The following is a 22,206-nucleotide window of genomic DNA, read 5'->3' as shown; positions in this document are numbered from 1 at the left end:
TCCTCATACAAGTGAGGTTGTACCTCCATCTCCTGGGACAACTCCCAGAATGCCTTGCCGCCCGAACCCCCGGCCTCATCGTTGTTGGCCATGTTTCTCTCTAAATAGGAACAAAGTTTGGTCAAAAAGTTGATTATTGTCAAGGAACAAGATCATGGTCTCATCATTTAGGGTTTGTCGACACCGAGGCATCCTAAAAGCTAAGCTTTTATCATTGAGGGTTTTTCGACGCCGAGGCACCCTAAAAGCCTAAGCTTTCATCATTAGTCACAAGTACCCCGGCCCATGCATTAGTCACAAGTACCCCATATGTCCTATTTTTTTAGCAAAGTCATGCTAAAATTCACGGAAAATTTCAGCATGACCTTTGCTGAAAATAGGACATATGGAGTACCCGAATTTGCTGGAACGGAAGTTAATCGACATTCCAGCAAACTCAAGGGCCTCTCGGTGGACAAGGCAAAAAAGGCCTCCATCACAACATGGAAAATACATTGGCATGTGAAGAGGTGAAACAATATATGCATCTCCAAGCAGTATCATTCAACATTTTGGACAAACCACTACAAGCAATACTGGATCAGATACAAGAAGAATGTGAGAAAATGCAGACAAATACTAACAGATTGAGGTGTTTAACTTGTGGTGCTCTCTGTGCTATTAACATTTCAAGTCAAAACCTTTTCTGGTTAGTAAGTGTTTCTTGAGCATATGTATGTAGTAAGTTTTTCTGCTCTGAGTGTTTCAGAACACATATTTTAGCTACCTAGTACCAGTGCTATTACCCAGCAGTTAATTAGCTTTTGCTTTTGCTTTTCAGTGCCAAATTCTAGCTAGTACCAGCAAATTAACATCTAGCAGCAATCATTTTCAAATATATATACACTGGACATTTTAATATTAACCTAAGGAAAAATGAATAGTTAGGTTAATTACCCACTGTTAGTTATTCAGTCTGATGTTTTGTTCTACACTTTGATGCAAATTAGTATATAGAAGAAGCTATTTACTAGCAGTACCATATATAAAAGACATTCAGTCTGATGCTATTTACTAGCAGTAGTAGCCATTTTTTTCTTCTTCATTAACTGTACTAGCAGTTTTTTTTCTTCTTCATTAACTGTATTAGCTATTTACTAGCAGTACTAGCACTTGGATCATATGCTAATGCTACACTTTGCTCTACTCTGCTCTACTCTCCTGCTAGAGTGTTTCAGAGTTCAAATTTTTCAGTTGCTGCAAGCTCTACTCTACTTTGTCAATTAGTTCACGATTTTTCAGTTGCTGCAGTACTAGCACTTGGATCATATGTTAATTTTGCTAGATAAACTGCGCCGACAGCAAAAGGGCTACACACATGTCCCCTACCTAGGTTCAGAACCAACGTCGTCCATAATTCTGGATCGGTCAAACCAGGCCGCCATGAACAATTTGCATGTCGTTAGTTTACTAGATACACTGCACAATTCAGTAGCATGCATGCACACCTTCCTAGCTTCAGAAACATTGGCGCCTGGATTGGTCAGCCCAGGCTACCATGAGCAACAATACTACATCACACTGCATTGCCCAGAGATTTTCAGAATTCAGACTTTCAGTTGCTGCTACCTCTGCTCTGCTCTCCTCACAATTTACAGAATCTGCATTGCAAGCACATAATCTTCATTGTTAGTAACTATACAAACTCATGTTCTTCTTCCCATCTGTTGCTCAGAGATGAATTCTAGTGTGTGGTTAATTCACTACTAAAATATAAACGGCACAGCTCTGTAGCATGCACATCTGAATGCACTCCAGCAAGTTACGATACTTCCCTTGTACAATATTTTGTCACCCGTTTCCTGTAAGTTTATGGCCATGCTCTCCAGCAATTTCCCTTCTAAATTCCTATTATGTGCTGTCGAGCCATAGAGCCGCACGGATTGGACCATATGTACTGCTTTTTGGGTTCAAAGGGGGCAATTGTTGACATGGGTCGCACTTGGATCATCTAGTAGTGAGCAAGCAGAAGAATAAAGGCATTGGGAAAACTAGGTGCAGTGTATTTTGGGTAACATGGCCACATGTTCTCAATTTGGCCACAATTCAAGCATTGTATTCTTGGGTCAATCTGGGTCACATGGTTTGCAATTCAACCAATTTTGGGTCAATGTGGGTAACATGGTTTGCAACTGAACCAATTTTGGGTTTGTTTGACTTTGCTGCCACTGGAGAAGGCGCATTGCATACCGAGAGGTGGTCGAGGAAGGCGAGCACGGCCACGTCGTCGCCGGTGACGATCTTCTCGGCCTCGTCGACGGTGGTGAGGTTCTGCACCGCAGGCCCAGCTTCTTGCCGATCCAAGCGACAATGGCGTCCCTGCAGCAAAGCAAAAACAAAATTCTCAGCAGCTGCGTAGCGGGAACAGGGAGGGAATTGGGGATCTGCAGAAATTGCTCACTTGGTCCTCTCGCCGGAGTAGTCCCTGGGCACGCCGTCGATGAAGAAGAGGAGGGTGGGGTAGCCCTGCACGCCGTGCGCCTGCGCCAGGTCGTGCTCCTCGGTGGCGTTGGGGCGGCGTCGAGGCGGCGGGGCAGCGGCGTCGAGGCGGCGTCGAGGCGGCGGGGCAGCGGCGTCGAGGCGTCGAGGCGGCGTCGGGGCGGCGTCGAGGCGTCGAGGCGGCGTCGGGGCGTCGAGGCGGCGTCGAGGCGTCGAGGCGGCGTCGGGGCGGCGTCGAGGCGGCGGGGCAGCAGCGTCGGGAGAGGAGAGGGGAAGGGGATCGAGGGCGAGGGCGAGGGAGAGAGAGGGGATATGTTTGGGCCGGGGAGGAAATATGGATGGGGGCGGCACAATACTAATGGCGCACCACCCCTCGGTGCGCCATAAGTACATCCATACTAATGGCGCACCTCACCCTGGTGCGCCATTAGTATTTTTTTATTTCTGCTCGAGCCAACAGGTTATCTTCCACCTGACCTGATCCACATCAAGTTCCCTCTACTAGCTTGACTGGTCAGCAGCCAGTTCTCACACGAAGAGGTCCTGGGTTCAATTCCTAGGCTCCACAATTTTTTTATGCATTTAAAATGCTGTTTGATACTTATTTGTGTTTAAATATGTTCAAACTTGTTTAAATCATAACAGTAATATTTTTTTTATAAGACAGTAATATTTTTTTAAATATCATCAAACAGCAATGCCGGTGAAGGAGGAGGGTGCGGGGGGTGCAGGGGGTCGGCGGCGGCGGTTGAGTAGGGGAGGGGTGCGGGGGGTCAGTGGCGGCGGTTGAGTAGGGGAATCGAGGGTGCGGGGGGTCGGCAGCGGCGGCCGGTGGACCGGGGGGTGCTCGGCGGCGAGGGGGACCGGATCTAGCGAGGTGGGATAGCGATCGAGATGGAGGGGGATCGAGACCGAGTGTCCATGAAATTTAAAAATATTCATGATAGTTCAAAAAGTGCCCATGAAATACAATCGAGAAATGAAGGCTACGATTTAAATACAATCGATCTTAGCTAGCTATCTGTTCACAATCTTCTTGCCCTTCTTTTTCGCAAATGGAGTTCTTCTGTGGAACGGATGTCCTTTAGGTAGGGTGGTCGTGCTTCTTCTTGTGGTGTATGCTGCTACTTCATCATCGTCGTCATGTTCGATCCTCGGGTCGCCGTACTTGTCGAAGTCTTGCTCATTGGCTACTCCATCTATTCCGATGATCTTCCTTTTGCCTCTCCTCACAACAACACGACTGGGCTTTGACGGGTCGGTAATGAAGAAGCATTGGTCAACTTGGGAAGCCAGTACCCATGGCTCATTTTTCGCGGTGACGTTTGCGCCCGCGGTCTTGGATTTGGCTTCGGGTATAACCATGGTGGTGAAATACCGGTCTTCTTTTAGGACGCTCTTCGCCCATCTGACACGGAACATTGGGACCTTCTCTCCAGCGTAGCTCAGCTCCCAGATCTGCTCGATCCTTCCATAGTATCTGTCCTTGTCATTACCGGTGTAGGATTCCATCGTTACCTTGGAGTTCTGATAACCATCGCTCTTCATGTCCTTGGCCTCGGTGTAGAATGTGTAGCCGTTGATATCGTATGCCTCATAGGTCATCAGGTTGTGCTCGGCGCCCTGTGACAAGGCGAATATGAGTTGTTCTTCCGCGGAAGAATCCTCATGTAAAGGGTACGACAGAAGCTTCTGCTTGAACCAACGCGTGAAACATGAGTTGTGCTCTTTGATTATATCTCCGTCCGTCCTTTGTTGGCCTCGGTCATTGTACGTCTTCTTAATAAAGGTTTTGTGCTCTACCACCCAAGGATCGACCACGTCTATGTGTTGTAGCGCGACTAGGTTTGCTCTTTCAAAGTCGGCGAGTCGACCCTCTAAGTCGACATGCATTTCGCGGCGACCCTCACGGTGACCCCATCCAGCGAGCCCGCCGAGGTGCCTGTTGACGGGCACACCAACGGGGTTCTCGATGCCTAGATAATTCGTGCAGTAGGAGATGCACTCTTCGGTCAAAAAGCCCCTGGCTATACTTCCCTCTGGACGTGACATGTTGCGAACGTATCCTTTGATGACACCATTCATCCTTTCGAACGGCATCATGCTGTGCAGGAACGTCGGCCCGAGTTGGATGATATCCTCCACTATATGGACCAGCAGATGCACCCTAATATCAAAGAATGCGGGCGGGAAGTACATCTCAAGCTCGCATAGTATCACCACGATCTCTTCCTGTAGCCTTCTGAGTTGCCTCACGCCAATCGACTTCCGAGAGATGACGTCGAAAAAGTTGCATAGGCCAAATAGCGTTTCACGGACGTGCGCGTCCATGATCCCACGGATTGCAACTGGAAGTATCTGCGTCATCAGCATGTGACAGTCGTGAGACTTCATCCCACTGAACTTCTGCTTCGCTGGGTCTAGGTATCTGCTTATCTTCCCCGCGTAACCGTAAGGAAGTTTTACTCCTAGGAGGCAGGTGAAAAACTGCTCGATCTCGTCCTGACTTAGAGTGAAGCACGCGGGAGGGTAGTCATTTCCGGTCTTCTTCGCCTTTTTGCCTTTGCGACGACTTACTGTGTCCTGCTTCGCCTCATCATCATCATCATCATCATCATCATCATTAGTGTGAAGCTCCTGCCTGATGCCCATTGATTTCAAGTCTGCCCTTGCTTTCGGCCCATCTTTGGTCCTCTCTGGCATGTTGAGCAGGGTACCAAGCAGACTCTCGCACACGTTCTTCGTGATATGCATGACATCAAGGCTGTGAGGCACACGGTGGATCTTTCAGTACGGCAAGTCCCAGAAAACAGACCTCGTTTTCGATACCTTCAGCAGCGGCTCTGGCGCCTTTCGCTTCTTTCCCGGCTCTGGCGCCTTTTGCTTCTTTCCCGGCAGTGGGCAGTCTTTCCAATTTTTCAACAGCTTGTCTATTTCCTCACCGCTCCTCATACACGGGCGTTTTCAGGGTTCGGTTTCACCATCAAACAGATCCTTGCGTTTCCTCCATGGGTCATCATCGCGAAGCCACCTTCGATGTCCCATGAACACGGTTTTCGAAGACCCGGGATCTCTATCTAGCTGGTGATATGTTGTGTCATCCATGCACCTTACGCATCCAGAAAATCCGTGGACTACCTGCCCCGCGGGATATCCGTAACCGAGATAGTCGTGCACCGTCGTGAGCAGTGCGGCTCTCATAGGGAAATATTCTTTCTCTGCGGCGTCCCACGTATTGGCTGGCGTTTTCCACAGCGTGTCAAGCTCCTCTTTCAGCAGCCCCAGATACAGATTGATGTTGTTCCCTGGTTGTTTCGGCCCTTCAATTAGCATACTCATGTGAATGTACTTCCTCTTCATGCACAACCAGGGGGAAGGTTGTACATCCACACAAACACAGGCCAGGTGCTATGTGTGCTTCTCTGGCTGCCAAACGGATTGACTCCATCGGTGCTCGCGCCCAACACGATGTTCCTTGGATCCTTCCCAAATTCTAGGTCTTCCAAGTTCAACGCTTGCCACTGGCTCGCATCCTTAGGGTGACTCAGCATCTTGTCTTTTTTATCTATCTCCGGATCATTTGCGTCATCTTCTCGCTTCTTCTCCTCCCTATCCGCGTGCCAACGCATGAGCTTTGCTACCTTAGGGTCCGCGAAATACCACTGTAGACGAGGAGTGATCGGAAAGTACCACACCACTTTTCGAGGAGCTTTCTTCCTCTTCTTGTATCGAGTGACGCCGCATACCGGACATATGGTAGACTCCGCGTGCTCGTCCCGATAAATGATGCAATTGTTCATGCACACATGGTATTTCACGTGCGGTAAATCCAAAGGACACACGATTTTCTTCACCTCCTCCAAACTGGTCGGGCACTTGTTCCCCTTGGGAAGACGTTCGTGCCAGAATGACATGTTCTCGTCGAAGCATGCATCGGTCATTTTGTGTTTTACCTTCATCTCCAGAGCCATGAGCATTACTTTCAGGCGGGTATCCTCGGGCCTGCATCCTTCATACAATGCAGTAACCACGTCTAACTCAAGTTGATCCATCTTGGCTTTCTCTCGGGCGGCAGCTCTTGCGTTATCCGTCTGCTTGAGAAGCAGCTCTTGAATATGAGGGTCCTGCACCCAGCCCATCGATGGTCCAGCGTCGTCTGCTCCGCTGGCATCATCATCTTCATGATCATGCCCGTCGTCTGCTCTGGCATATTCCTCATCATCATGTCCTGCATCTTCTACATGATGACTGTGTACAGCATCACCGTCATGATCATCTCCTGGGGATTCTTCGTCTTCTCGCCCGCCCGAGCCGCGGTGGTTGTCTTGCTGCCCTTCCTCATTTCTTGCCCGGCCCCCATGGACGACTTCGTAGTCATCTTCATCACCTTGCCACCGATAGCCATCCATGAAACCACGCAAGAGCAGGTGGTCCCGCACCTGCCCGGAATCCGGGTCCGCAATAAGGCTCTTCAGCGTGCATCTTCGACACGGACATCTTATCTCCATCTCGTTCTTTTGAAGCATCTCGGCCTTCGCGGACCTCAAAAACCTATTCACGATGCCTTCGGTCATCGTGCGGACCATGGTCGCCTGCGGGGTAGAGCAAAACGATATTTTAGAACCAAGAAAAAATTTGTCATGACTTTCCCTAAAAATAGGACCAAAAAGAATGCTTAATGCCAAAATTCTCGCCGAAACGGAAATGAATCAACATTCCGGCAAAATATTGGCAACTATTGCATTTCAAATACCGGTACACCTCCAAACACAAACACATATGCAACACCACAAACATATGCAACACCACGAACATACATAGATACAGCTAGGCCATAAAAAGTACATGTGCACATTGTTGTAGGGAGAACAACATAAATATAGCTTCCCCCCTTACTTACCTATCAAAACAAGGTAATTTAACCACTTAATTTGAATGAATCTATGGTGAAAATGAGGTGAAAAAGAGGAGGCACCCGAGACAAGGAGGAGGTGGAGAGAATGAAGTGGGGAGAAAGTGAGTGTGGGTAGGAGAGGCTGTCCAAAATATCTTGTTGCTGCCCACTTACTAATGGCGCACCAACTCTAAATGCGCCATTAGTAATCCAGGTTACTAATGGTGCACCTTCTGGTGGTGCGCCATTAGTAGTTTTGCAAAAAAAACATACTAATGGCGCACTGTTCCACAGTGCGCCATTACTAGTTTAAACTAGTAATGGCGCACGGTGGAACAGTGCGCCATTAGTAGTTTTGCAAAAAAAGGAATAAAGAATATAATAAAAAAACAACATTAGTGGCGCACTTTCCGACAGGTGCACCATTACTAGTTACAACTAGTAATGGCGCACTGAGTCCGGATGCGCCATTAGTATGTTTGGACAGGCGCACTCGTTCAAATTTTTTTTGATACTAATGGCGCACCTTGGGCCAGGTGCGCCATTAGTAGTTTCAACTCTAATGGCGTATCAGAAGGTGGTGCGCCATTAGTATATACTAATGGCACACCGCTTGTCTGGTGCGCCATTAGTGTCAATCCCATCTATAGCCCTTTTCCTAGTAGTGTCTAGCAAGCATCTGCAACTACTAAAGATCATTAAGGTAAAACCCAACCATAGCATTAAAGTATCAAGTCCCCTTTATCCCATACGCAAACAACCTACTTACTCGGGTCCGCGCTTCTGTCACTCACGCCACCCACCATAAGCAAATCATGAACATATCGCAAACCCTACAGCGGGGATCCCTCATGCTTGCGCGACACGGAGAGCACTATAGGACAACACCAATAATAAAACATGCAACTCAAACCAATCATAGCAATTCATCAATCACCGATAGGACAACGAAAATCTACTCAGACATCATAGGATGGCAACACACCATTGGATAATAATATGAAGCATAAAGCACCATGTTCAAGTAGAGGGTACAGCGGGATGCGGGAGAGTGGACCGCTGGATATAGAAGGGGAAGGTGATGGAGATGTTGGTGAAGATGATGGAGGTGTTGGTGAAGATCGCGGTGATGATGATGGCCCCCGGCAGCGCTCCGGCGCCACCAGAAGCAAGGGGGAGAGAGCCCCCATTCTTCTTCTTCTTTCTTGACCTCCTCCCTAGATTGGAGAAGAGTTTCCCCTCTGGTCCTTGGCTCCCATGGCGTGGGAGGGGCGAGAGCCCCTCCGAGATTGGATCTATCTCTCGGTCTCTCTCTGTTTCTGTGTTCCTCGATTCTGCCCCTTCATCGTTTCTTTTATATCTGGAGATCCGTAACTCCGATTGGGGTGAATCTTTCGCCCAATTTTTTCTCATAAAATTAGCTTTCTTGCGGCAAAATAAGGGCATCAACCGCCTTACGGGTGGCCCACGAGGGTGCCAGGCGTGCCCCCCCTGTTTCGTGGCCACCTCGGACACCATTTCACGTTGATTCTTCCTCCGGAAAATCCCAAATATTCCAAAATAATTCTCCTTCCGTTTTTATCCCGTTTGGATTCCGTTTGATATTGGGTTTCTGCGAAACATAAAACATGCAACAAACAGGAACTGGCACTGGGCACTGGATCAATATGTTAGTCCCAAAAATAGTATAAAAAGTTGCCAAAAGTATATGAAAGTTGAATAATAATGGCATGGAACAATCAAAAATTATAGATACGACGGAGACGTATCAGCATCCCCAAGCTTAATTCTTGCTCGTCCTCGAGTAGGTAATGATAAGAAAAGATAATTTTTGATGTGGAATGCTACCTAGCATAATCTTGATCATATGTCTAATCATGGCTTGAATATTAAGACACGAGTGATTCAAAGCAATAGTCTATCATTTGACATAAAAATAATAATACTTCGAGCGTACTAATAAAGAAATCATGTCTTTTCAAAACAACAAGGCCAAAGCAAGCTTATCCCTACAAAATCATATAGTTTGGCCATGTTTCATTTTCGTCACACAAAATGCCTCCATCATGCACAACCCCGATGACAAGCCGAGCAATTGGTTCATACTTTTTAACGCGCTTCAGCTTTTTCAACCCTCACGCAATACATGAGCGCAAGCAATGGATATAGCACTATAGGTGGAATAGAATATGATGGTGGGGGTTTATGTGGAGAAGACAAAAAGGGAAAAAGTCTCACATCGACACGGCTAATCAACTGGCTGTGGAGATGCCCATCAATTGAGGTCAATGCGAGGAGTAGGGATTGCCATGCAACGGATGCACTAGAGCTATAAGTGTATGAAAGCTCAAACTGAAAACTAAGTGGGTGTGCATCCAACTTGCTTGCTCATGAAGACCTAGGGCATTTGAGGAAGCCCATCGTTAAAATATACAAGCCAAGTTCTATAATGAAAATTCTCACTAGTATATGAAAGTGATAACGTAGGAGAATCTCTATATGAAGAACATGGTGCTACTCTGAATCACAAGTGTGGTAAAAGGATAGTAACATTGCACCTTTTTTCTTCTTTTTCTTCTTTTTTCTTCTTTTTTCTTTTTTTTCTTTTTTTTTCTTTTTTTCTTTTTTCTTTTCTTTTGTGCACTTCTTTGGCCCCCCTTTTTTTATTTAGGCTTCTTTGGCCTATCCTTTTTTTATGGGGCAATGCTCTATAATGATGATCATCACACTTTTATTTACTTACAACTCAATAATACAACTTGATACTAGAACAAAGATATGACTCTATATGAATGCTTCCGACGGTGTACCGGGATGTGCAATGATCTAGCGTAGCAATGACATCAAAAAACGGACAAGCCATGAAAACATCATGCTAGCTATCTTACGATCATGCAAGGCAATATGACAATGAATGCTCAAGTCATGTATATGATGATGATGAAAGTTGCATGGCAATATATCTCGGAATGGCTATGGAAATGCCATGATAGGTAGGTATGGTGGCTGTTTTGATGAAGATATAATGAGGCTTATGTGTGATAGAGCGTATCGTATCACGGGGTTTGGATGCACCGGCGAAGTTTGCACCAACTCTCGAGGTGAGAAAGGGCAATGAGCGGTACCGAAGAGGCTAGCAATGATGGAAAGGTAAAAGTGCGTATAATCCATGGACTCACATTAGTCATAAAGAACTCATATACTTATTGCAAAAGTTTATTAGCCCTCGAAGAAAAGTACTACTACGCATGCCCCTAGAGGGATAGATTGGTAGGAAAAGACCATCACTCGTCCCCAACCGCCACTCATGCTTCAAATTTGTCACACAACGGTTACCATACGTGCATGGTACGGGACTTGCAAACCTCAATGCAAGTGTTTCTACAATCCACAGCTACCCACTAGCATGACTCTAATATCACCATCTTTATATCGCAAAACTATTGCAAGGAATCAAACATATCATATTCAGCGATCTACAAGTTTATGTAGGATTTTATGACTAACCATGTGAATGACCAATTCCTGTCATCTCTCTAAATATATATAAGTGAAGCAAGAGAGTTTAATTCTTTATACAAAAGATATGCCCACGCTCTAACAAATATAAGTGAAGTAACAGAGCATTCTACAAATGGCGGTTTTCTATGTGAAGAGAAATAGGCAATCCAAACTTCAAATGATACAAGTAAAGCACATGAAGCATTCTATAAAGCCATACTCAAAAGATTTAAGTGAAGTGCAATGAGAATTCTATAAATCAACCAAGGACTATCTCATACCAGCATGGTGCATAAAAGAAAGTGAAAACTAAATGCAAAAGAAGCTCCAAGACCTGCACATATCGCATGAACGAAACGAATCCGAAAACATACTGATACTTGTTGAAGAAAGAGGGGATGCCTTCCGGGGCATCCCCAAGCTTAGACGCTTGAGTATCCTTGAATATTTACTTGGGGTGCCTCGGGAATCCCCAATCTTGAGCTCTTGCCTCTCTTCCTTTTCCTCATATCGAGACATCCTCGATTAGACACTTCATCCACACAAAACTTCAACAGAAAACTTGGTAAGATCCGTTAGTATAATAAAGCAAATCACTACTCTAAGTACTGTTGCAAACCAATTCATATTTTTTTTGAATTGTGTCTGCTGTAATATAACTTTTTCATGGCTTAAATCCACTGATATAAATTGATAGATTCATCAAAACAAGCAAACTATGCATCAAAAAACAGAATCTGTCAAAAACAGAACAGTCTGTAGCAATCTGAACATTCACCATACTTCTGTTACCCCACAAATTATACGAAAATTAGGAAAAATAAAAAATTTGTACATCAAGACAGTGCAAAAAGAATCAGAACCATTTGACGTTCCAGTTAAAAATGTAAAATCGCGCACTACAGCTAAAGTTTCTGTCCTGTACCATACAAACCAACAAGCATTGTACACATCCTAAAGGCAAACATTGGCACATTATTTTTATAATACAATGTAATTGTACAAGGGGATAATTATTTTTGATGATAAATTTCTGTAATCAAGATTCACAAAGTTTCCGTGAGCATGAACAAAATTCAAGGAGCTCTCCCACTTCAACAATGCTTGTCTTTCTCACTTTCACTTTCCTTTTTGAAAAAGTTTTGGGTTCCCCTCTTTATTTTTTTGTTTTTAAACTATATAAAATCACTCAACAGAAATAAATGACTCTCTAAAACTTCCGGGTTGTCTCCCTGGCAGCGCTTTCTTTAAAGCTATTAAGCTAGGCATATAGTGCTCAAGTAATGGATCCACCCGAATCCCAAGGTATATCAAAGCCAATTTTAATTAACAATGATTTGTAATTTAGTAGTGAGCACAAAGTAACATATATCATGCAACAACGAAGTCTAACTCTTTTCCTATGCATCGACATGTCATAAAAAAACAATTTATGCACACCAAGTAAAGGCCAATGCATAGTATAAGCAGTTTCTTGCAATTTTATCATATTGGAAACATAGAGAGGTGGAGATATAGTTCCTCTCTCATAATAATTGCAAGTAGGAGCATCAAGCACATGCATATTATATCTATCAAAATCATCATGTGCAACGGTAAAATGCAACCCATCAACATAATCCTTAATAAGCACAAACTTCTCCAATATAGTGTAGTTCTCCAATATCATGTGTGGGTGCAATTGCAACAATTTCATGTTTAACATAAGGGACTATAGCAAGTTCATCTCCATAAGCATCATTCATATTGGCATCTTGGCCACAAGCATAGCAAGCATCATCAAAAAGGGATATTTCAAACAAATTCAAGGGATCATAGCAATCATCATAGCAATCATCCTTCGGTAAGCACGAAGGGGAATTAAACAATGTATGAGTTGAACAGTTACTCTCATTAGAAGGTGGGCACGGGTGATCAATCCGCTCTTCCTCCTTTTGTTCTTCGCTCTCCTCATCATCTTTTTCATCCAATGAGCTCACAGTTTCATCAATTTCTTCTTCCATAGCTTCCTGCAAAATATTAGTCCCTTCTTGGATAGCAGAGACTTTCTCAATAAATGCATTAATATTGTAATTGTATTCATAAGTTTCATAGCAATATCTAAGTATAGCAAAATTTTCTGGTCTACAAACTGAATCATCAAAATCGTCAAACTCTTTAAACATAGATTCAATCTCATAAGCACCCATAAAAGCAACAAACTCTTCTATTTGTTCCACATCATAGTAATCATATCTACCATTAGCATAAGAAGCTAAGGTTTCATTATCATTAAATTTGCATGAAAAGGGAAGGTGTGGAGCCTTCATCCTAGAGCAACAAGTATAATCATATCTCAAGCATAGATCCCTAGCATACCAATACAACTTATTAATTTGATCCCATAATAGTTCCCCTTTTTGTGTCAAGCAATAATCCCTAAAGTATTCACGTTGATCCAACGTGTCTCCCATAACATAATTGAATGCGGTTTTCTCAGGATTATTAAAGTAGTACATAATGTGTTTCACATAACGAGCATCAAGGGTTTTAGGAGGTTCCCCATCTCCATGAGTAGCAAGTACACCTAATTTTTTTAGTATTTTGTGTTCCATATCCATAACTAAAGATAGAGAACAACTTAGAACAGCAAATAAAAATTACTTAGTGATAAAGCAAACAAGCACACACGAGAATATTCACTCCACGCTATGACTCCCCGGCAACGGCGCCAGAAAAAGGTCTTGATAACCTGCAAGTATACGGGATAGTTGTAGCCTCTTTTATAATTAAGAGTGTCGAACCCAACGAGGAGCTAAAGGTAGAACAAGCACTCTCTCAAGCCTTATCTGCCACTGATACGACTCTACGCACGCTTAGTGTTCGCTTTACCTAGAACAAGTATGAAACTAGAAGTACTTTGTAGGTGTGATAGGATACATTTGCGAGATAATAAAGAACACGTAAATATAAACTAGGGGCTGTTTAGATAAAGATGCAATAAAGTAAATATAGCGAGCGTGAAAAGTGGTGGTAGGAGTTGTGAAATTGTCCCTAAGCAATTGACTATGTTAGTAGACCGGTAATCACTATTGCAATTCTATTTGAGGGAGAGGCATAAGCTAACATACTTTCTCTTCTTGGATCATATGCACTTATGATTGGAACTCTAGCAAGCATCCGCAACTACTAAATATCATTAAGATAAAACCCAACCATAGCATTAAAGTATCAAGTCCCCTTTATCCCATACGCAAACAACCTACTTACTCGGGTCTATGCTTCTATCACTCACGCCACCCACCATAAGCAAATCATGAACATATTGCAAACCCTACAACAGGGATCCCTCACGCTTGCGCGACACGGAGAGCACTATACGATAGCACCAATAATAAAACATGCAACTCAAACCAATCATAGCAATTCATCAATCACCGATAGGACAACGGAAATCTACTCAGACATCATAGGATGGCAACACATCATTGGGTAATAATATGAAGCATAAAGCACCATGTTCAAGTAGAGGGTACAGCGGGATGCGGGAGAGTGGACCGCTGGATATAGAAGGGGGAAGGTGATGGTGATGTTGGTGAAGATGATGGAGGTGTTGGTGAAGATCGCGGTGATGATGATGGCACCCGGCAGCGCTCCAGCGCCACCGGAAGCAAGGGGGAGAGATCCCCCTTCTTCTTCTTCTTCCTTGACCTCCTCCCTAGATGGGAGAATAGTTTCCCCTCTGGTCCTTGGCTCCCATGGCGTGGGAGGGGCGAGAGCCCCTCCGAGATTGAATCTATCTCTCTGTCTCTCTCTATTTCCGCGTTCCCCGATTCTGCCCCTTCACCATTTCTTTTATATCCGGAGATTCGTAACTCCGATTGGGGTCAATCTTTCGCCCAGATTTTTCTTATAAAATTAGCTTTCTTGCGGCAAAATAAGGGCATCAACCGCCTTACAGGTGGCCCATGAGGGTGCCAGGCACGCCCAGGGGGGAGGGCATGCCCCCTGTCTCATGGCCGCCTCGGACACCGTTTCGTGTTGATTCTTCCTCCGGAAAATCCCAAATATTCCAAAATAATTCTCCTTCTGTTTTATCCCATTTGGATTCCGTTTGATATTGGGTTTCTGCGAAACATAAAACATGCAACAAACAGGAACTGGCATTGGGCACTGGATCAATATGTTAGTCCCAAAAATAGTATAAAAAGTTGCCAAAAGTATATGAAAGTTGAATAATATTGGCATGGAACAATCAAAAATTATAGATACGACAGAGACGTATCAATCACCTTTTGAGAGATTGCATTGAGGAATGAACATAGCTTCACAATGGCCAATCGAACGTTTTCTGGTAGAAGCCCCCTCAATGCAACCGGAAACAGTTGCGTCATAATTACGTGGCAGTCATGAGACTTTAGGTTCTGGAACTTTTTCTCTGCCATATTTATTATTCCCTTTATATTCGATGAGAAGCCAGACGGGACCTTCATACTGAGCAGGCATTCAAAGAAGATTTCCTTCTCTACTTTGGTAAGAGCGTAGCTAGCGGGACCTTCATACTTCTTTGAAGGCATGCCGTCTTTTTCATGCACACGTTGCTGGTCCTCCCGTGCCTCTGGTGTATCTTTTATCTTCCCATACACGCCCAAGAAGCCTAGCAGGTTCATGCAAAGATTATTTGTCACATGCATCATGTTGATTGAAGAGCGGACCTCTAGGTCTTTCCAGTAGGGTAGGTCCCAAAATATAGATTTCTTCTTCAACATGGGTGTGCGTCCGTTAGCATCATTCGGAACAGATAGTCCGCTGGGACCCTTTCCGAAGATTACTTGTAAATCATTGACCATAGCAAGTATGTGATCACCGGCACGGACGGCGGGCTTCTTCCGGTGATCTGCCTCGCCTTTGAAATGCTTGCCTTTCTTTCGACATTGATGGTTGGTCGGAAGAAATCGACGATGCATCAGGTACACATTCTTCCTGCATTTGTCCAGATATATACTTTTGGTGTCATCTAAACAGTGCGTGCATGCGTGGTTTCCCTTGTTTTTCTGTCCTGAAAGTTTACTGAGAGCAGGCCAATCATTGATGGTTACAAACAGCAATGCATGTAGGTCAAATTCATGTTGTTTATGCTCATTCCACACACGTACGCCGTTTCCATTTAACACCTGTAAAAGTTCTTCAACTAATGGCCTTATGTACACATCAATATCGTTGTCGGGTTGCTTAGGGCCTTGGATGAGAACTGACATCATAATGAACTTCCGCTTCATGCACAGCCAAGGAGGAAGGTTATAGATACATAGAGTCACAGGCCAGGTGATGTGATTCTGCTCTGCTCCTCAAAAGGATTAATGCCATCCACGCTTAAACCAAACCATACGTTCCGTGCGTCACCTGCAAAGTCCTCCCAGTACTTTCTCTCGATTTTTCTCCACTGCGACCGGTCAACGGGTGCTCTCAACTTCCCGTCTTTCTTACAGTCCTCTCTATGCCATCTCATCAACTTGGCATGCTCTTTGTTTCTGAACAGACGTTTCAACCGTGGTATTATAGGAGCATACCACATCACCTTGGCAGGAACCCTCTTCCTGGGGCGCTCACCGTCAACATCACTAGGGTCATCTCGTCTGATCTTATACCGCAATGCACCGCATACCGGGCATGCGTTCAAATCCTCGTACACATTGCGGTACAGGATGCAGTCATTATGGCATGCATGTATCTTCTGCACCTCCAATCCTAAAGGGCATACAACCTTCTTTGTTGCCTACATACTGTCAGGCAATTCGTTATCCTTTGGAAGCTTCTTCTTCAATATTTTCAGTAGCTTCTCAAATCCTTTGTCAGGTACACCATTTTCTGCCTTCCGTTGCAGCAATTCCAGTGTGGTACCGAGCTTTGCGTTGCCATCTTCAAAATTGGGCTACAACCCTTTTTTGTGATCCTCTAACATGCGATCGAACTTCAGGTTCTCCTTTACACTTTCGCATTGTCTCCTTGCATCAACAATGACCCGGCGAAGATCATCATCGGGCACATCGTTTGGTTCCTCTTGATCTTCAGCTTCCCCCGTTGCAGCATCTTCAGCTTCCCCTGTTGCAGCATCACTGTATTCAGGGGGCACATAGTTGTCATCATCTTCTTCTTCTTCGTTGTCTTCCATCATAACCCCTCTTACTCCGTGCTTGGTCCAAACATTATAGTGTGGAATGAAACCCTTATAAAGGAGGTGGATGTGAAGGGTTTTCGAGTCAGAGTAAGACCTCGTATTCCCACATATAGGGCATGGACAACACATAAAATCATTCTGCTTGTTTGCCTCAGCCAATGCGAGAAAATTATTCACGTCGTTAATGTACTTGGAGGTGCGTCTGTTACTGTACATCCATTGCCGGTTCATCTGCGTACATCATGAATAAATAAGTGACCAAATTAATAGAAGTTCATCATCACAATAAAACCAAAATACATACATAGTTCTCATTGAATAACATATAGCTCTCCAGAGCATCTAATTAAACTATACATTGAAACTATGTAAAACATTTCAATGCAACAACAAATGTGATCATAACCGCAACCAAGGTAACAATTGATCCAATGGCATAATGATACCAAGCCTCGGTATGAATGGCATATTGTCTAATCCTTCTAATCTTCAAGAGCATTGCATCCATCTTGATCTTGTCATCATCGATGACATCCGCAACATGCAACTCCAATATCATCTTCTCCTCCTCAATTTTTTTCAATTTTTCCTTCAAGTAGTTGTCTTCTAAAAGGGCAACCTGGTGCATGTAGCTCCCGCTTGCGCAGGGTCCAGGGAAGGATCCGACCACTTTGGGTCTATAGTACGCAGCCTTTCCCTACATTTCTATAAGAGGCTGTTTCCAGGACTTGAACCCATGACCTCATGGTCACAAGGCAGCAGCTTTACTTCAACTAAATTTAACCTCTCGACAATAGGGTCGGTTGGAATTTCCGGTTCACATACCTCCTAGATAAAAAAAATTATGTCACGTTGCTCGACATAAATGTCATAAGCACTAAATGAAACTAATAGTTACAAAAGATAATATAAATATATATATATACCATATCTGAATCATAGACAGGACGAGGGCCAACGGAGGCGGATACCAAAACCATCAGACTATATAATAACAAACAATAGTAAGTAAGAAAACTACACAAGTATCTATCTAAATCATATAAGTAAGAACTTTTTTCTTTTAGAAAGAAGATAAGATCAGAAGGCTCACCACGGTGGTGCCAGCGACGAGATCGGCGCGGGCGATCAACGACGGTGAGGACGGGGACGGGAAAGGACGGACCAGCAAACCTAGACAAATCTCGAGGAAAATGGAGCTTCAACAAGGATCTTCGAGGGAAGAAAGCTTAAGTGTGGCTCGGGCATTTCATCGAACACCTCATGTGCATAGGAGGTGAGCTAGAGCAGCGCAAAGCTCTCCAACGTCCGACCAGAAAAACAGAGCAGTGGAGTGCTATGCTCGCGGGCGAGGGGGTATATATAGGCATCTCATTGGTCCCAGTTTGTGGCTGAAACCAGGACTAAAGGACACCCTTTGGTCCCTGTTGAAGCCACGAACTGAGACCAACGATTGTGGGCCAGGAGGGAGGCCCATTGGTCCCGGTTCGTGTATGGAACCGGGACCAAAGGGGCAAGACGAACCGGGACCAATGCCCCACGATGCCCGGTCGCCCCCCTGGCCTCACGAACAGGGACTAATGGGCTGGCCCGGCCTGAACCAAAGTCCTGTTTTCTAGTAGTGTACCTAAGACCGCTCCAAAACATCCTTAGTCAAAATGAGCTGATTGCTAAATGGGAAAAGCTTTCAGGAAAGGCTCTCGAGAAAATTCCCATTCCCAGTGCTGAATTCTTGGCTTCAATGGAAGGTAAGAAAAAAACATTTATTGCTTGAGTGTAAAGTACAATATATCTGAGCTTTTTTTTCTCAGCTTAGTAGTAACAACATATGGTGAAAGGGCCACATCAAATTGCTAGGAAAATAATACCCCTTTTTCATGTCATTTTCTTACTAGGACAATGGAATTAATTGTGTGATTTAAAAAAAATATAAAGTTCTGTAGGACGATATTTGTCCTTGTGCAGAGTTATCATAAGACATATACAACATAATTATGTTAGACTTCTCCTGAAAACTTGAGAGATAGAGTGCAGCGTGAGAAGCAGTACTTCCTCTAGTCATGGAATTATCACCTAATTAATATAACACCTTAATAAGTATTTATATGTATGTAAAGGCATATAACCTGTTCACATGATTTGTAATAAAAGTTGGCACAATAAATTATTACTTGCTAGAGATAACATTAAAGAATAACTAATTATATAATATACATATATCCCCATTATCGTCCATGATGATGTGTAAGTCTTCCCTGCCATTCGACCCGACTCTCGTCTGGAACTACAAATTTTAAATTAAGAGTGTGAATTTCTCGAGCACAATAAGTAAATATTACCGGCGTCCAAGAAGAGATCCCCGGTGGTTGTGCTGTCCTCCGCAAGGGCAACCACAAGATGGAACACGCTCTAGTGCGCGTGCGACATCGTCTAGACATGACGGGGCGGAGGTCCACCCGGGGCTGCTACCAGGGAGGAGGTGGGGTGTAGCCGGGTGTGACAGTGGGGATGACGGGATGAGCGCCGTCGGGCCAGGGATGAGGAGGAAGAGCCCCACTGTTGCCGGTGATAATGGCAAGGAGAAAAAAATAAAGAAAAAGATATCACCTGAATCCCGTCGGAATCTCGCAAGAATTTTGCGGTCAAAAGTCGGCAAGGCTGCGAGGTGTCGGCGGTGGCATGTGGTGGTCAGCGGAGGTCAGGAGAGCAGCGCCAGAGTGGATGGGCCGAGCGGGGGAGCGAGATTTTTTTTTTATTTTGGAAAAGGAGGGTCATCCCGGGCCTCTGCATCTCAAAGATGCATACGACAATCTTATTAAAAGTTCGAGTAAAAACAAAGTCTGAATTTATCTGAAGACAAAATACACCATATAAAAGGGAGCAGTCGTTATTAATTGAATGATTGACCATGAACGCTAAGATCGAGCGACTACACGACGATGCACACAATGTACTGTAGACGCTACTAATAAAAGGAAATTAACCCTTATTCATATGATTTTGCTGCCAATTACAAAAGTTGTTTTTGAGATGCTGCAACTTATAGTGGTTAGTCATTGTGACAAAAAGTACTAGAGCATATACAATGATCGATAGCGTGGTCTTCTCAAAGACAAGGCTACCATTTGCAATAGAGCTGTGTGTGGGCGAGGGGAGAGGGGAAAGACTTTGCGAAACCTTCACTACATCATTACTAATTCCAATCAGTGTTTAAATATATAAGCTGACACTACCATTGCATTAGAGTTGACCCTGGAGAAATTCTCATCTAGCTTCAGTCCTGACTCTACTGCAATGGTAACCGCTACAAGTAGATGCCAGCCTTCGTCGCGCAGCTCTCTGTCTACACAATAAACGTGAGCAAAGACGGTGACTGCGGCATCGCCGGTTTAACATTATTAGGGATGGACCAGGGTGGGATTGGGGTATGCGTGGAAAGGAGGAAGAGAATGGTCTCCTTCACTGCTTTGTATTTCATCTTGGTCATAAGAAGGTAGGATAGGAAGGAAGGAAGGAATCACAAATCTTTCTAGATAAAAGTGTTTTGAGAGAGAAATGGGTGAGGTTGGAAAGCTGCATGAACATGTCGCCACATGATTGAAGGAACCTAGGAAGGTCTAAGAGCTCAATATTTCTAAGCCTTTAAGAAACCGTAAGTGTTACTGTACAACTCAATGCTATCTGTAACAAATAATATTACACCATTGGTGCTTGAACTTGGCGTGAACGGTTATTTTGGTGTTAGAACTTGCGGTATACATCGAATTGGTGTAATAACTTGGCCCCGGCGTGCAAACACGGTGCAAATCTCGGTTGTGTACACCCGAGCCACTGACTATGCGCGCCAACATGGCATGGTCCCGCCGTCAGGATGGCAAAGAGAGGGAGTGTGGCTCATTTTTTTTGTTAAACCCCCTCGAGTTTTTTTTCTCATAAAAAAGCCTTATTGACGTTGGAAAGGTGGCATTTCAATTTTTTTACGAGTCTATTGCCCGTGGGTCCCGTGTGTGCATACTAAAATTAACAAGAAAAAGGAGGCTTGGTGTCTCGAGCGCGTGACCCTTGGTTACTTCAGAGTTGGTCCTGGCCGCTATACCATTCACCTATTAGCAACTTCACATGGATAGTTTTTTTTTTTTGAGAAACACTTCAACATGGATAGTTAGATTAATGTAGTCAAATAGAGGCGCTTGTGGGGCTGGAATGGACTGCCGTCAGTGCGGCCCATTTGCTCCTGTTTGTTTTATTTAGATATTTGTAGGTTTGAAAATTCTAATTTCATTAATAAGAACAATGTTTCAATTTTCGTGAAGTATAAATATTATTATACTTACAAACAAAATAAATTACTTTTCTAAACTGTTCACATATAATTTTAAAATTATACATATATATATGTAAAATATTTGTGAAATTATAAAAATATTTGTATAATAAGAAATACTTATATATTTAGGATTACAATTCATAAATGTTACTTTAATTATACAAACATTTCAATAATCATACACATATTTGTATAATTAAAAATAGGTAGTTTAAGATTTAAAATATTTATACGAATATTCAGTCGTGCTAATATTTAAATTAGATAATTCTTTTGAATAAAACTCAAAAGTGAATATTCATAAATATTTAGTAAATGTTTATATTCATCAGTTTGAATAATTTAAATATAGCTGCAACTCTATATTTTTTATATTCTTCAAACATTTTAAGTGCCCGCATTTACTAGACAATTTATATAATGCATGTCTGTTTAAAAACTTTTATGTACTAATCATCGTTTATGTGTATAATATTTACCACACATAATTGTTTTGAACTTTATTTTTATTACCTATGTTTTACAATTATTTCAAAAAGAACTAGCGCATGTAAAATGGGCCGCACTATCTGCAGCCAATTTTTTTCGAGAGTACATCTGCAGCCAATTTAAGCCCCAGATGTATCATCTTTATACTACTTTTCTTTTTCCTAATACCCTTATATACTACATTAACGACTGTTTTACTTGTTGAACATCCAGGAGCAGATGTTGCGGTGCTGTGAGGGTGTGCGTCCAAGCAGTAGTTGGCGTGTTCGGATGTAGAGGCCTAAGCTTTTTTCTTTTAATTTTGACGTCAGCACCTACTTGTCATACAACAAAAAGAAAAAAAGACCTACCACGTGGACA

The 22,206-nt window shown here is 43.6% G+C and overlaps 1 pseudogene; it reads left to right on the top strand.

Moving 5' to 3' along the window:
• The window catches only part of LOC123038971 (isoflavone reductase homolog), a 55,281-nt pseudogene extending 36,435 nt beyond the window's left edge, over window positions 1–18,846 (top strand).
• The last annotated feature ends 3,360 nt before the right edge of the window (window positions 18,847–22,206 follow it).

Source organism: Triticum aestivum, chromosome 2B (genome assembly GCF_018294505.1).
Source record: "Triticum aestivum cultivar Chinese Spring chromosome 2B, IWGSC CS RefSeq v2.1, whole genome shotgun sequence".
NCBI lineage: Eukaryota > Viridiplantae > Streptophyta > Magnoliopsida > Poales > Poaceae > Triticum > Triticum aestivum.
Note: the sequence above shows the minus strand (reverse complement) of the source record. Positions and strands in the feature narration are given on the sequence as shown.